Source organism: Osmerus eperlanus, chromosome 15 (genome assembly GCF_963692335.1).
Source record: "Osmerus eperlanus chromosome 15, fOsmEpe2.1, whole genome shotgun sequence".
NCBI lineage: Eukaryota > Metazoa > Chordata > Actinopteri > Osmeriformes > Osmeridae > Osmerus > Osmerus eperlanus.
This window is the reverse complement of record NC_085032.1, coordinates 17,054,141-17,069,891: the sequence shown is the minus strand read 5'-3', so window position 1 is coordinate 17,069,891 and position 15,751 is coordinate 17,054,141.

Here is a 15,751-nt window from a genome sequence, read left to right as displayed (position 1 = left end):
TTGTCTGGCACATAACTCTGCCTAGAAAGGCCCTACATGCCCCAAACTTGGTCTGGTCTGCTCATCAGAGTCCCCTCTACGGGCGTGTTTTGGATTGGATTTTTGTCTTTAAATGACTATATTTGTCTTCCCTTTTTGTCCGGCCCATAACTCTGCCTAGAAAGGCCCTACATGCCCCAAACTTGGTCTGGTCTGCTCATCAGAGTCCCCCTCTACGGGCGTGTTTTGGATTGGACTTTAAGATTTTTGACCATATTTGTCTTCCCTTTTTGGTCCGGCCCATAAACTCTGCCTAGAAAGGCCCTACATGCCCCAAACTTGGTCTGGTCTGCTCATCAGAGTCCCCTTTACAGGTATGTTTTGGATTGGATTTTAAGATTTTTGACCATATTTGTCTTCCCTTTTTGTCCGGCCCCATAACTCTGCCTAGAAAGGCCCTACATGCCCCAAACTTGGTCTGGTCTGCTCATCAGAGATCCCTCTACGGGCATGTTTTGGATTGGATTTTAAGATTTTTGACCATATTTGTCTTCCCTTTTTGTCTGGCACATAACTCTGCCTAGAAAGGCCCCTACATGCCCCAAACTTGGTCTGGTCTGCTCATCAGAGTCCCCTCTACGGGCGTGTTTTGGATTGGATTTTTTTTTTAAATGACTATATTTGTATTCCCATTTTGTCCGGCCCATAACTCTGCCTAGAAAGGCCCTACATGCCCCAAACTTGGTCTGGTCTGCTCATCAGAGTCCCCTCTACGGGCGTGTTTTGGATTGTACTTTAAGATTTTTGACCATATTTGTCTTCCCTTTTTGTCTGGCCCATAACTCTGCCTAGAAAGGCCCTACATGCCCCAAACTTGGTCTGGTCTGCTCATCAGAGTCCCCTCTACGGACGTGTTTTGGATTGGATTTTAAGATTTTTGACCATATTTGTCTTCCCTTTTTGTCTGGCCCATAACTCTGCCTAGAAAGGCCCTACATGCCCCAAACTTGGTCTGGTCTGCTCATCAGAGTCCCCTCTACAGGTATGTTTTGGATTGGATTTTAAGATTTTTGACCATATTTGTCTTCACCTTTTTGTCCGGCCCATAACTCTGCCTAGAAAGGCCCCTACATCGCCCCAAAACTTGGTCTGGTCTGCTCATCAAAGTCCCCTCTACGGGCGTGTTTTGGATTGGGATTTTAAGGATTTTGACCATATTTGTCTTCCCTTTTTGTCTGGCACATAACTCTGCCTAGAAAGGCCCTACATGCCCCAAACTTGGTCTGGTCTGCTCATCAGAGTCCCCTCTACAGGTATGTTTTGGATTGGATTTTAAGATTTTTGACCATAATTTGTCTTCCCTTTTTGTCTGGCCCATAACTCTGCCTAGAAAGGCCCTACATGCCCCAAACTCTGTCTGGTCTGCTCATCAGAGTCCCCTCTACGGGCATGTTTTGGATTGGATTTTTTATTTTTAAATGACCTATATTTGTCTTCCCTTTTTGTTTGGCACATAACTCTGCCTAGAAAGGCCCTACATGCCCCCAAACTTGGTCTGGTCTGCTCATCAGAGTCCCCCTCTACAGGTATGTTTTGGATTGGATTTTAAGATTTTTGACCATATTTGTCTTCCTTTTTGTCCGGCCCATAACTCTGCCTAGAAAGGCCCTACATGCCCCAAACTTGGTCTGGTCTGCTCATCAAAGTCCCCCTCTACGGGCGTGTTTTGGATTGGATTTTAAGATTTTTTGACCATATTTGTCTTCCCTTTTTGTCTGGCACATAACTCTGCCTAGAAAGGCCCTACATGCCCCCAAACTTGGTCTGGTCTGCTCATCAGAGTCCCCTCTACAGGTATGTTTTGGATTGGATTTTAAGATTTTTGACCATATTTGTCTTCCCTTTTTGTCTGGCCCATAACTCTGCCTAGAAAGGCCCTACATGCCCCAAACTCTGTCTGGTCTGCTCATCAGAGTCCCCTCTACGGGCATGTTTTGGATTGGATTTTTTATTTTTAAATGACTATATTTGTCTTCCCTTTTTGTTTGGCACATAACTCTGCCTAGAAAGGCCCTACATGCCCCAAAACTTGGTCTGGTCTGCTCATCAGAGTCCCCTCTACAGGTATGTTTTGGATTGGATTTTAAGATTTTTGACCATATTTGTCTTCCCTTTTTGTCCGGCCCATAACTCTGCCTAGAAAGGCCCTACATGCCCCCAAACTTGGTCTGGTCTGCTCATCAAAGTCCCCTCTACGGGCGTGTTTTGGATTGGATTTTAAGATTTTTGACCATATTTGTCTTCCCTTTTTGTCTGGCACATAACTCTGCCTAGAAAGGCCCTACATGCCCCAAACTTGGTCTGGTCTGCTCATCAGAGTCCCCTCTACAGGTATGTTTTGGATTGGATTTTAAGATTTTTGACCATATTTGTCTTCCCTTTTTGTCTGGCCCATAACTCTGCCTAGAAAGGCCCTACATGCCCCCAAACTTGGTCTGGTCTGCTCATCAGAGTCCCCTCTAAGGGCGTGTTTTGGATTGGATTTTTATTTTTAAATGACTATATTTGTCTTCCTTTTTGTTTGGACACATAACTCTGCCTAGAAAGGCCCTACATGCCCCAAACTTGGTCTGGTCTGCTCATCAGAGTCCCCCTCTACAGGTATGTTTTGGATTGGATTTTAAGATTTTTGACCATATTTGTCTTCCCTTTTTGTCTGGCCCATAACTCTGCCTAGAAAGGCCCTACATGCCCCAAACTTGGTCTGGTCTGCTCATCAGAGTCCCCTCTACGGGCGTGTTTTGGATTGGATTTTAAGATTTTTGACCATATTTGTCTTCCTTTTTGTCTGGCCCATAACTCTGCCTAGAAAGGCCCTACATGCCCCAAACTTGGTCTGGTCTGCTCATCAGAGTCCCCTCTACAGGTATGTTTTGGATTGGATTTCAAGATTTTTGACCATATTTGTCTTCCCTTTTTGTCCGGCCCATAACTCTGCCTAGAAAGGCCCTACATGCCCCAAACTTGGTCTGGTCTGCTCATCAAAGTCCCCTCTACGGGCGTGTTTTGGATTGGATTTTAAGATTTTTGACCATATTTGTCTTCCCTTTTTGTCTGGCACATAACTCTGCCTAGAAAGGCCCTACATGCCCCAAACTTGGTCTGGTCTGCTCATCAGAGTCCCCTCTACAGGTATGTTTTGGGATTGGATTTTAAGATTTTTGACCATATTTGTCTTCCCTTTTTGTCTGGCCCATAACTCTGCCTAGAAAGGCCCTACATGCCCCAAACTCTGTCTGGTCTGCTCATCAGAGTCCCCTCTACGGGCATGTTTTGGATTGGATTTTTTATTTTTAAATGACTATATTTGTCTTCCTTTTTGTTTGGCACATAACTCTGCCTAGAAAGGCCCTACATGCCCCAAACTTGGTCTGGTCTGCTCATCAGAGTCCCCTCTACAGGTATGTTTTGGATTGGATTTTAAGATTTTTGACCATATTTGTCTTCCCTTTTTGTCTGGCCCATAACTCTGCCTAGAAAGGCCCTACATGCCCCAAACTCTGTCTGGTCTGCTCATCAGAGTCCCCTCTACGGGCATGTTTTGGATTGGATTTTTTATTTTTAAATGACTATATTTGTCTTCCCTTTTTGTTTGGCACATAACTCTGCCTAGAAAGGCCCTACATGCCCCAAACTTGGTCTGGTCTGCTCATCAGAGTCCCCTCTACAGGTATGTTTTGGATTGGATTTTAAGATTTTTGACCATATTTGTCTTCCCTTTTTGTCCGGCCCATAACTCTGCCTAGAAAGGCCCTACATGCCCCAAACTTGGTCTGGTCTGCTCATCAAAGTCCCCTCTACGGGCGTGTTTTGGATTGGATTTTAAGATTTTTGACCATATTTGTCTTCCCTTTTTGTCTGGCACATAACTCTGCCTAGAAAGGCCCTACATGCCCCAAACTTGGTCTGGTCTGCTCATCAGAGTCCCCTCTACAGGTATGTTTTGGATTGGATTTTAAGATTTTTGACCATATTTGTCTTCCCTTTTTGTCTGGCCCATAACTCTGCCTAGAAAGGCCCTACATGCCCCAAACTTGGTCTGGTCTGCTCATCAGAGTCCCCTCTAAGGGCGTGTTTTGGATTGGATTTTTTATTTTTAAATGACTATATTTGTCTTCCCTTTTTGTTTGGCACATAACTCTGCCTAGAAAGGCCCTACATGCCCCAAACTTGGTCTGGTCTGCTCATCAGAGTCCCCTCTACGGGCGTGTTTTGGATTGTACTTTAAGATTTTTGACCATATTTGTCTTCCCTTTTTGTCTGGCCCATAACTCTGCCTAGAAAGGCCCTACATGCCCCAAACTTGGTCTGGTCTGCTCATCAGAGTCCCCTCTACGGACGTGTTTTGGATTGGATTTTAAGATTTTTGACCATATTTGTCTTCCCTTTTTGTCTGGCCCATAACTCTGCCTAGAAAGGCCCTACATGCCCCAAACTTGGTCTGGTCTGCTCATCAGAGTCCCCTCTACAGGTATGTTTTGGATTGGATTTTAAGATTTTTGACCATATTTGTCTTCCCTTTTTGTCCGGCCCATAACTCTGCCTAGAAAGGCCCTACATGCCCCAAACTTGGTCTGGTCTGCTCATCAAAGTCCCCTCTACGGGCGTGTTTTGGATTGGATTTTAAGATTTTTGACCATATTTGTCTTCCCTTTTTGTCTGGCACATAACTCTGCCTAGAAAGGCCCTACATGCCCCAAACTTGGTCTGGTCTGCTCATCAGAGTCCCCTCTACAGGTATGTTTTGGATTGGATTTTAAGATTTTTGACCATATTTGTCTTCCCTTTTTGTCTGGCCCATAACTCTGCCTAGAAAGGCCCTACATGCCCCAAACTCTGTCTGGTCTGCTCATCAGAGTCCCCTCTACGGGCATGTTTTGGATTGGATTTTTTATTTTTAAATGACTATATTTGTCTTCCCTTTTTGTTTGGCACATAACTCTGCCTAGAAAGGCCCTACATGCCCCAAACTTGGTCTGGTCTGCTCATCAGAGTCCCCTCTACAGGTATGTTTTGGATTGGATTTTAAGATTTTTGACCATATTTGTCTTCCCTTTTTGTCCGGCCCATAACTCTGCCTAGAAAGGCCCTACATGCCCCAAACTTGGTCTGGTCTGCTCATCAAAGTCCCCTCTACGGGCGTGTTTTGGATTGGATTTTAAGATTTTTGACCATATTTGTCTTCCCTTTTTGTCTGGCACATAACTCTGCCTAGAAAGGCCCTACATGCCCCAAACTTGGTCTGGTCTGCTCATCAGAGTCCCCTCTACAGGTATGTTTTGGATTGGATTTTAAGATTTTTGACCATATTTGTCTTCCCTTTTTGTCTGGCCCATAACTCTGCCTAGAAAGGCCCTACATGCCCCAAACTTGGTCTGGTCTGCTCATCAGAGTCCCCTCTAAGGGCGTGTTTTGGATTGGATTTTTTATTTTTAAATGACTATATTTGTCTTCCCTTTTTGTTTGGCACATAACTCTGCCTAGAAAGGCCCTACATGCCCCAAACTTGGTCTGGTCTGCTCATCAGAGTCCCCTCTACAGGTATGTTTTGGATTGTATTTTAAGATTTTTGACCATATTTGTCTTCCCTTTTTGTCTGGCCCATAACTCTGCCTAGAAAGGCCCTACATGCCCCAAACTTGGTCTGGTCTGCTCATCAGAGTCCCCTCTACGGGCGTGTTTTGGATTGGATTTTAAGATTTTTGACCATATTTGTCTTCCCTTTTTGTCTGGCCCATAACTCTGCCTAGAAAGGCCCTACATGCCCCAAACTTGGTCTGGTCTGCTCATCAGAGTCCCCTCTACAGGTATGTTTTGGATTGGATTTCAAGATTTTTGACCATATTTGTCTTCCCTTTTTGTCCGGCCCATAACTCTGCCTAGAAAGGCCCTACATGCCCCAAACTTGGTCTGGTCTGCTCATCAAAGTCCCCTCTACGGGCGTGTTTTGGATTGGATTTTAAGATTTTTGACCATATTTGTCTTCCCTTTTTGTCTGGCACATAACTCTGCCTAGAAAGGCCCTACATGCCCCAAACTTGGTCTGGTCTGCTCATCAGAGTCCCCTCTACAGGTATGTTTTGGATTGGATTTTAAGATTTTTGACCATATTTGTCTTCCCTTTTTGTCTGGCCCATAACTCTGCCTAGAAAGGCCCTACATGCCCCAAACTCTGTCTGGTCTGCTCATCAGAGTCCCCTCTACGGGCATGTTTTGGATTGGATTTTTTATTTTTAAATGACTATATTTGTCTTCCCTTTTTGTTTGGCACATAACTCTGCCTAGAAAGGCCCTACATGCCCCAAACTTGGTCTGGTCTGCTCATCAGAGTCCCCTCTACAGGTATGTTTTGGATTGGATTTTAAGATTTTTGACCATATTTGTCTTCCCTTTTTGTCTGGCCCATAACTCTGCCTAGAAAGGCCCTACATGCCCCAAACTCTGTCTGGTCTGCTCATCAGAGTCCCCTCTACGGGCATGTTTTGGATTGGATTTTTTATTTTTAAATGACTATATTTGTCTTCCCTTTTTGTTTGGCACATAACTCTGCCTAGAAAGGCCCTACATGCCCCAAACTTGGTCTGGTCTGCTCATCAGAGTCCCCTCTACAGGTATGTTTTGGATTGGATTTTAAGATTTTTGACCATATTTGTCTTCCCTTTTTGTCCGGCCCATAACTCTGCCTAGAAAGGCCCTACATGCCCCAAACTTGGTCTGGTCTGCTCATCAAAGTCCCCTCTACGGGCGTGTTTTGGATTGGATTTTAAGATTTTTGACCATATTTGTCTTCCCTTTTTGTCTGGCACATAACTCTGCCTAGAAAGGCCCTACATGCCCCAAACTTGGTCTGGTCTGCTCATCAGAGTCCCCTCTACAGGTATGTTTTGGATTGGATTTTAAGATTTTTGACCATATTTGTCTTCCCTTTTTGTCTGGCCCATAACTCTGCCTAGAAAGGCCCTACATGCCCCAAACTTGGTCTGGTCTGCTCATCAGAGTCCCCTCTAAGGGCGTGTTTTGGATTGGATTTTTTATTTTTAAATGACTATATTTGTCTTCCCTTTTTGTTTGGCACATAACTCTGCCTAGAAAGGCCCTACATGCCCCAAACTTGGTCTGGTCTGCTCATCAGAGTCCCCTCTACAGGTATGTTTTGGATTGGATTTTAAGATTTTTGACCATATTTGTCTTCCCTTTTTGTCTGGCCCATAACTCTGCCTAGAAAGGCCCTACATGCCCCAAACTTGGTCTGGTCTGCTCATCAGAGTCCCCTCTACGGGCGTGTTTTGGATTGGATTTTTTATTTTTAAATGACTATATTTGTCTTCCCTTTTTGTCCGGCCCATAACTCTGCCTAGAAAGGCCCTACATGCCCCAAACTTGGTCTGGTCTGCTCATCAGAGTCCCCTCTACGGGCATGTTGTGGATTGGATTAAAACAAAAATGGACCATATTTGTCTTCCCTTTTTGTCCGGCCCATAATTCTGCCTAGAAAGGCCCTACATGCCCCAAACTTGGTCTGGTCTGCTCATCAGAGTCCCCTCTACGGGCGTGTTTTGGAATGGATTTTAAGATTTTTGACCATATTTGTCTTCCCTTTTTGTCTGGCCCATAACTCTGCCTAGAAAGGCCCTACATGCCCCAAACTTGGTCTGGTCTGCTCATCAGAGTCCCCTCTACAGGTATGTTTTGGATTGGATTTTAAGATTTTTGACCATATTTGTCTTCCCTTTTTGTCTGGCCCATAACTCTGCCTAGAAAGGCCCTACATGCCCCAAACTTGGTCTGGTCTGCTCATCAGAGTCCCCTCTACGGGCGTGTTTTGGATTGGATTTTTTATTTTTAAATGACTATATTTGTCTTTCCTTTTTGTCCGGCCCATAACTCTGCCTAGAAAGGCCCTACATGCCCCAAACTTGGTCTGGTCTGCTCATCAGAGTCCCCTCTACGGGCATGTTGTGGATTGGATTAAAACAAAAATGGACCATATTTGTCTTCCCTTTTTGTCCGGCCCATAATTCTGCCTAGAAAGGCCCTACATGCCCCAAACTTGGTCTGGTCTGCTCATCAGAGTCCCCTCTACGGGCGTGTTTTGGAATGGATTTTAAGATTTTTGACCATATTTGTCTTCCCTTTTTGTCTGGCCCATAACTCTGCCTAGAAAGGCCCTACATGCCCCAAACTTGGTCTGGTCTGCTCATCAGAGTCCCCTCTACAGGTATGTTTTGGATTGGATTTTAAGATTTTTGACCATATTTGTCTTCCCTTTTTGTCTGGCCCATAACTCTGCCTAGAAAGGCCCTACATGCCCCAAACTTGGTCTGGTCTGCTCATCAGAGTCCCCTCTACGGGCGTGTTTTGGATTGGATTTTTTATTTTTAAATGACTATATTTGTCTTTCCTTTTTGTCCGGCCCATAACTCTGCCTAGAAAGGCCCTACATGCCCCAAACTTGGTCTGGTCTGCTCATCAGAGTCCCCTCTACGGGCATGTTTTGGATTGGATTTTAAGATTTTTGACCATATTTGTCTTCCCTTTTTGTCTGGCCCATAACTCTGCCTAGAAAGGCCCTACATGCCCCAAACTTGGTCTGGTCTGCTCATCAGAGTCCCCTCTAAGGGCGTGTTTTGGATTGGATTTTTTATTTTTAAATGACTATATTTGTCTTCCCTTTTTGTTTGGCACATAACTCTGCCTAGAAAGGCCCTACATGCCCCAAACTTGGTCTGGTCTGCTCATCAGAGTCCCCTCTACAGGTATGTTTTGGATTGGATTTTAAGATTTTTGACCATATTTGTCTTCCCTTTTTGTCTGGCCCATAACTCTGCCTAGAAAGGCCCTACATGCCCCAAACTTGGTCTGGTCTGCTCATCAGAGTCCCCTCTACGGGCGTGTTTTGGATTGGATTTTAAGATTTTTGACCATATTTGTCTTCCCTTTTTGTCTGGCCCATAACTCTGCCTAGAAAGGCCCTACATGCCCCAAACTTGGTCTGGTCTGCTCATCAGAGTCCCCTCTACAGGTATGTTTTGGATTGGATTTCAAGATTTTTGACCATATTTGTCTTCCCTTTTTGTCCGGCCCATAACTCTGCCTAGAAAGGCCCTACATGCCCCAAACTTGGTCTGGTCTGCTCATCAAAGTCCCCTCTACGGGCGTGTTTTGGATTGGATTTTAAGATTTTTGACCATATTTGTCTTCCCTTTTTGTCTGGCACATAACTCTGCCTAGAAAGGCCCTACATGCCCCAAACTTGGTCTGGTCTGCTCATCAGAGTCCCCTCTACAGGTATGTTTTGGATTGGATTTTAAGATTTTTGACCATATTTGTCTTCCCTTTTTGTCTGGCCCATAACTCTGCCTAGAAAGGCCCTACATGCCCCAAACTCTGTCTGGTCTGCTCATCAGAGTCCCCTCTACGGGCATGTTTTGGATTGGATTTTTTATTTTTAAATGACTATATTTGTCTTCCCTTTTTGTTTGGCACATAACTCTGCCTAGAAAGGCCCTACATGCCCCAAACTTGGTCTGGTCTGCTCATCAGAGTCCCCTCTACAGGTATGTTTTGGATTGGATTTTAAGATTTTTGACCATATTTGTCTTCCCTTTTTGTCTGGCCCATAACTCTGCCTAGAAAGGCCCTACATGCCCCAAACTCTGTCTGGTCTGCTCATCAGAGTCCCCTCTACGGGCATGTTTTGGATTGGATTTTTTATTTTTAAATGACTATATTTGTCTTCCCTTTTTGTTTGGCACATAACTCTGCCTAGAAAGGCCCTACATGCCCCAAACTTGGTCTGGTCTGCTCATCAGAGTCCCCTCTACAGGTATGTTTTGGATTGGATTTTAAGATTTTTGACCATATTTGTCTTCCCTTTTTGTCCGGCCCATAACTCTGCCTAGAAAGGCCCTACATGCCCCAAACTTGGTCTGGTCTGCTCATCAAAGTCCCCTCTACGGGCGTGTTTTGGATTGGATTTTAAGATTTTTGACCATATTTGTCTTCCCTTTTTGTCTGGCACATAACTCTGCCTAGAAAGGCCCTACATGCCCCAAACTTGGTCTGCTCATCAGAGTCCCCTCTACAGGTATGTTTTGGATTGGATTTTAAGATTTTTGACCATATTTGTCTTCCCTTTTTGTCTGGCCCATAACTCTGCCTAGAAAGGCCCTACATGCCCCAAACTTGGTCTGGTCTGCTCATCAGAGTCCCCTCTACGGGCGTGTTTTGGAATGGATTTTAAGATTTTTGACCATATTTGTCTTCCCTTTTTGTCTGGCCCATAACTCTGCCTAGAAAGGCCCTACATGCCCCAAACTTGGTCTGGTCTGCTCATCAGAGTCCCCTCTACAGGTATGTTTTGGATTGGATTTTAAGATTTTTGACCATATTTGTCTTCCCTTTTTGTCTGGCCCATAACTCTGCCTAGAAAGGCCCTACATGCCCCAAACTTGGTCTGGTCTGCTCATCAGAGTCCCCTCTACGGGCGTGTTTTGGATTGGATTTTTTATTTTTAAATGACTATATTTGTCTTTCCTTTTTGTCCGGCCCATAACTCTGCCTAGAAAGGCCCTACATGCCCCAAACTTGGTCTGGTCTGCTCATCAGAGTCCCCTCTACGGGCATGTTTTGGATTGGATTTTAAGATTTTTGACCATATTTGTCTTCCCTTTTTGTCTGGCCCATAACTCTGCCTAGAAAGGCCCTACATGCCCCAAACTTGGTCTGGTCTGCTCATCAGAGTCCCCTCTAAGGGCGTGTTTTGGATTGGATTTTTTATTTTTAAATGACTATATTTGTCTTCCCTTTTTGTTTGGCACATAACTCTGCCTAGAAAGGCCCTACATGCCCCAAACTTGGTCTGGTCTGCTCATCAGAGTCCCCTCTACAGGTATGTTTTGGATTGGATTTTAAGATTTTTGACCATATTTGTCTTCCCTTTTTGTCTGGCCCATAACTCTGCCTAGAAAGGCCCTACATGCCCCAAACTTGGTCTGGTCTGCTCATCAGAGTCCCCTCTACGGGCGTGTTTTGGATTGGATTTTAAGATTTTTGACCATATTTGTCTTCCCTTTTTGTCTGGCCCATAACTCTGCCTAGAAAGGCCCTACATGCCCCAAACTTGGTCTGGTCTGCTCATCAGAGTCCCCTCTACAGGTATGTTTTGGATTGGATTTCAAGATTTTTGACCATATTTGTCTTCCCTTTTTGTCCGGCCCATAACTCTGCCTAGAAAGGCCCTACATGCCCCAAACTTGGTCTGGTCTGCTCATCAAAGTCCCCTCTACGGGCGTGTTTTGGATTGGATTTTAAGATTTTTGACCATATTTGTCTTCCCTTTTTGTCTGGCACATAACTCTGCCTAGAAAGGCCCTACATGCCCCAAACTTGGTCTGGTCTGCTCATCAGAGTCCCCTCTACAGGTATGTTTTGGATTGGATTTTAAGATTTTTGACCATATTTGTCTTCCCTTTTTGTCTGGCCCATAACTCTGCCTAGAAAGGCCCTACATGCCCCAAACTCTGTCTGGTCTGCTCATCAGAGTCCCCTCTACGGGCATGTTTTGGATTGGATTTTTTATTTTTAAATGACTATATTTGTCTTCCCTTTTTGTTTGGCACATAACTCTGCCTAGAAAGGCCCTACATGCCCCAAACTTGGTCTGGTCTGCTCATCAGAGTCCCCTCTACAGGTATGTTTTGGATTGGATTTTAAGATTTTTGACCATATTTGTCTTCCCTTTTTGTCCGGCCCATAACTCTGCCTAGAAAGGCCCTACATGCCCCAAACTTGGTCTGGTCTGCTCATCAAAGTCCCCTCTACGGGCGTGTTTTGGATTGGATTTTAAGATTTTTGACCATATTTGTCTTCCCTTTTTGTCTGGCACATAACTCTGCCTAGAAAGGCCCTACATGCCCCAAACTTGGTCTGGTCTGCTCATCAGAGTCCCCTCTACAGGTATGTTTTGGATTGGATTTTAAGATTTTTGACCATATTTGTCTTCCCTTTTTGTCTGGCCCATAACTCTGCCTAGAAAGGCCCTACATGCCCCAAACTTGGTCTGGTCTGCTCATCAGAGTCCCCTCTAAGGGCGTGTTTTGGATTGGATTTTTTATTTTTAAATGACTATATTTGTCTTCCCTTTTTGTTTGGCACATAACTCTGCCTAGAAAGGCCCTACATGCCCCAAACTTGGTCTGGTCTGCTCATCAGAGTCCCCTCTACAGGTATGTTTTGGATTGGATTTTAAGATTTTTGACCATATTTGTCTTCCCTTTTTGTCTGGCCCATAACTCTGCCTAGAAAGGCCCTACATGCCCCAAACTTGGTCTGGTCTGCTCATCAGAGTCCCCTCTACGGGCGTGTTTTGGATTGGATTTTTTATTTTTAAATGACTATATTTGTCTTCCCTTTTTGTCCGGCCCATAACTCTGCCTAGAAAGGCCCTACATGCCCCAAACTTGGTCTGGTCTGCTCATCAGAGTCCCCTCTACGGGCGTGTTGTGGATTGGATTAAAACAAAAATGGACCATATTTGTCTTCCCTTTTTGTCCGGCCCATAATTCTGCCTAGAAAGGCCCTACATGCCCCAAACTTGGTCTGGTCTGCTCATCAGAGTCCCCTCTACGGGCGTGTTTTGGAATGGATTTTAAGATTTTTGACCATATTTGTCTTCCCTTTTTGTCTGGCCCATAACTCTGCCTAGAAAGGCCCTACATGCCCCAAACTTGGTCTGGTCTGCTCATCAGAGTCCCCTCTACAGGTATGTTTTGGATTGGATTTTAAGATTTTTGACCATATTTGTCTTCCCTTTTTGTCTGGCCCATAACTCTGCCTATAAAGGCCCTACATGCCCCAAACTTGGTCTGGTCTGCTCATCAGAGGTCCCTCTACGGGCATGTTTTGGATTGGATTTTTTTTTAAATTGACCATATTTGTCTTCCCTTTTTGTCTAGCCCATAACTCTGCCTAGAAAGGCCCTACATGCCCCAAACTTGGTCTGGTCTGCTCATCAGAGGTCCCTCTACGGGCATGTTTTGGATTGGATTTTTTTTTTAATTGACCATATTTGTCTTCCCTTTTTGTCCGGCCCATAACTCTGCCTAGAAAGGCCCTACATGCCCCAAACTTGGTCTGGTCTGCTCATCAGAGGTCCCTCTACGGGCATGTTTTGGATTGGATGAAAAAAAAAAAAAGACCATATTTGTCTTCCCTTTTTGTCTGGCCAATAACTCTGCCTAGAAAGGCCCTACATGCCCCAAACTTGGTCTGGTCTGCTCATCAGAGTCCCCTCTACGGGCGTGTTTTGGATTGGATTTTAAGATTTTTGACCATATTTGTCTTCCCTTTTTGTCTGGCCAATAACTCTGCCTAGAAAGGCCCTACATGCCCCAAACTTGGTCTGGTCTGCTCATCAGAGTCCCCTCTACGGGCGTGTTTTGGATTGGATTTTAAGATTTTTGACCATATTTGTCTTCCCTTTTTGTCTGGCACATAACTCTGCCTAGAAAGGCCCTACATGCCCCAAACTTGGTCTGGTCTGCTCATCAGAGTCCCCTCTACGGGCGTGTTTTGGATTGGATTTTAAGATTTTTGACCATATTTGTCTTCCCTTTTTGTCTGGCCCATAACTCTGCCTAGAAAGGCCCTACATGCCCCAAACTCTGTCTGGTCTGCTCATCAGAGTCCCCTCTACGGGCATGTTTTGGATTGGATTTTTTATTTTTAAATGACTATATTTGTCTTCCCTTTTTGTTTGGCACATAACTCTGCCTAGAAAGGCCCTACATGCCCCAAACTTGGTCTGGTCTGCTCATCAGAGTCCCCTCTACAGGTATGTTTTGGATTGGATTTTAAGATTTTTGACCATATTTGTCTTCCCTTTTTGTCCGGCCCATAACTCTGCCTAGAAAGGCCCTACATGCCCCAAACTTGGTCTGGTCTGCTCATCAAAGTCCCCTCTACGGGCGTGTTTTGGATTGGATTTTAAGATTTTTGACCATATTTGTCTTCCCTTTTTGTCTGGCACATAACTCTGCCTAGAAAGGCCCTACATGCCCCAAACTTGGTCTGGTCTGCTCATCAGAGTCCCCTCTACAGGTATGTTTTGGATTGGATTTTAAGATTTTTGACCATATTTGTCTTCCCTTTTTGTCTGGCCCATAACTCTGCCTAGAAAGGCCCTACATGCCCCAAACTTGGTCTGGTCTGCTCATCAGAGTCCCCTCTAAGGGCGTGTTTTGGATTGGATTTTTTATTTTTAAATGACTATATTTGTCTTCCCTTTTTGTTTGGCACATAACTCTGCCTAGAAAGGCCCTACATGCCCCAAACTTGGTCTGGTCTGCTCATCAGAGTCCCCTCTACAGGTATGTTTTGGATTGGATTTTAAGATTTTTGACCATATTTGTCTTCCCTTTTTGTCTGGCCCATAACTCTGCCTAGAAAGGCCCTACATGCCCCAAACTTGGTCTGGTCTGCTCATCAGAGTCCCCTCTACGGGCGTGTTTTGGATTGGATTTTTTATTTTTAAATGACTATATTTGTCTTCCCTTTTTGTCCGGCCCATAACTCTGCCTAGAAAGGCCCTACATGCCCCAAACTTGGTCTGGTCTGCTCATCAGAGTCCCCTCTACGGGCGTGTTGTGGATTGGATTAAAACAAAAATGGACCATATTTGTCTTCCCTTTTTGTCCGGCCCATAATTCTGCCTAGAAAGGCCCTACATGCCCCAAACTTGGTCTGGTCTGCTCATCAGAGTCCCCTCTACGGGCGTGTTTTGGAATGGATTTTAAGATTTTTGACCATATTTGTCTTCCCTTTTTGTCTGGCCCATAACTCTGCCTAGAAAGGCCCTACATGCCCCAAACTTGGTCTGGTCTGCTCATCAGAGTCCCCTCTACAGGTATGTTTTGGATTGGATTTTAAGATTTTTGACCATATTTGTCTTCCCTTTTTGTCTGGCCCATAACTCTGCCTAGAAAGGCCCTACATGCCCCAAACTTGGTCTGGTCTGCTCATCAGAGTCCCCTCTAAGGGCGTGTTTTGGATTGGATTTTTTATTTTTAAATGACTATATTTGTCTTCCCTTTTTGTTTGGCACATAACTCTGCCTAGAAAGGCCCTACATGCCCCAAACTTGGTCTGGTCTGCTCATCAGAGTCCCCTCTACAGGTATGTTTTGGATTGGATTTTAAGATTTTTGACCATATTTGTCTTCCCTTTTTGTCTGGCCCATAACTCTGCCTAGAAAGGCCCTACATGCCCCAAACTTGGTCTGGTCTGCTCATCAGAGTCCCCTCTACGGGCGTGTTTTGGATTGGATTTTTTATTTTTAAATGACTATATTTGTCTTCCCTTTTTGTCCGGCCCATAACTCTGCCTAGAAAGGCCCTACATGCCCCAAACTTGGTCTGGTCTGCTCATCAGAGTCCCCTCTACGGGCGTGTTGTGGATTGGATTAAAACAAAAATGGACTATATTTGTCTTCCCTTTTTGTCCGGCCCATAATTCTGCCTAGAAAGGCCCTACATGCCCCAAACTTGGTCTGGTCTGCTCATCAGAGTCCCCTCTACGGGCGTGTTTTGGAATGGATTTTAAGATTTTTGACCATATTTGTCTTCCCTTTTTGTCTGGCCCATAACTCTGCCTAGAAAGGCCCTACATGCCCCAAACTTGGTCTGGTCTGCTCATCAGAGTCCCCTCTACAGGT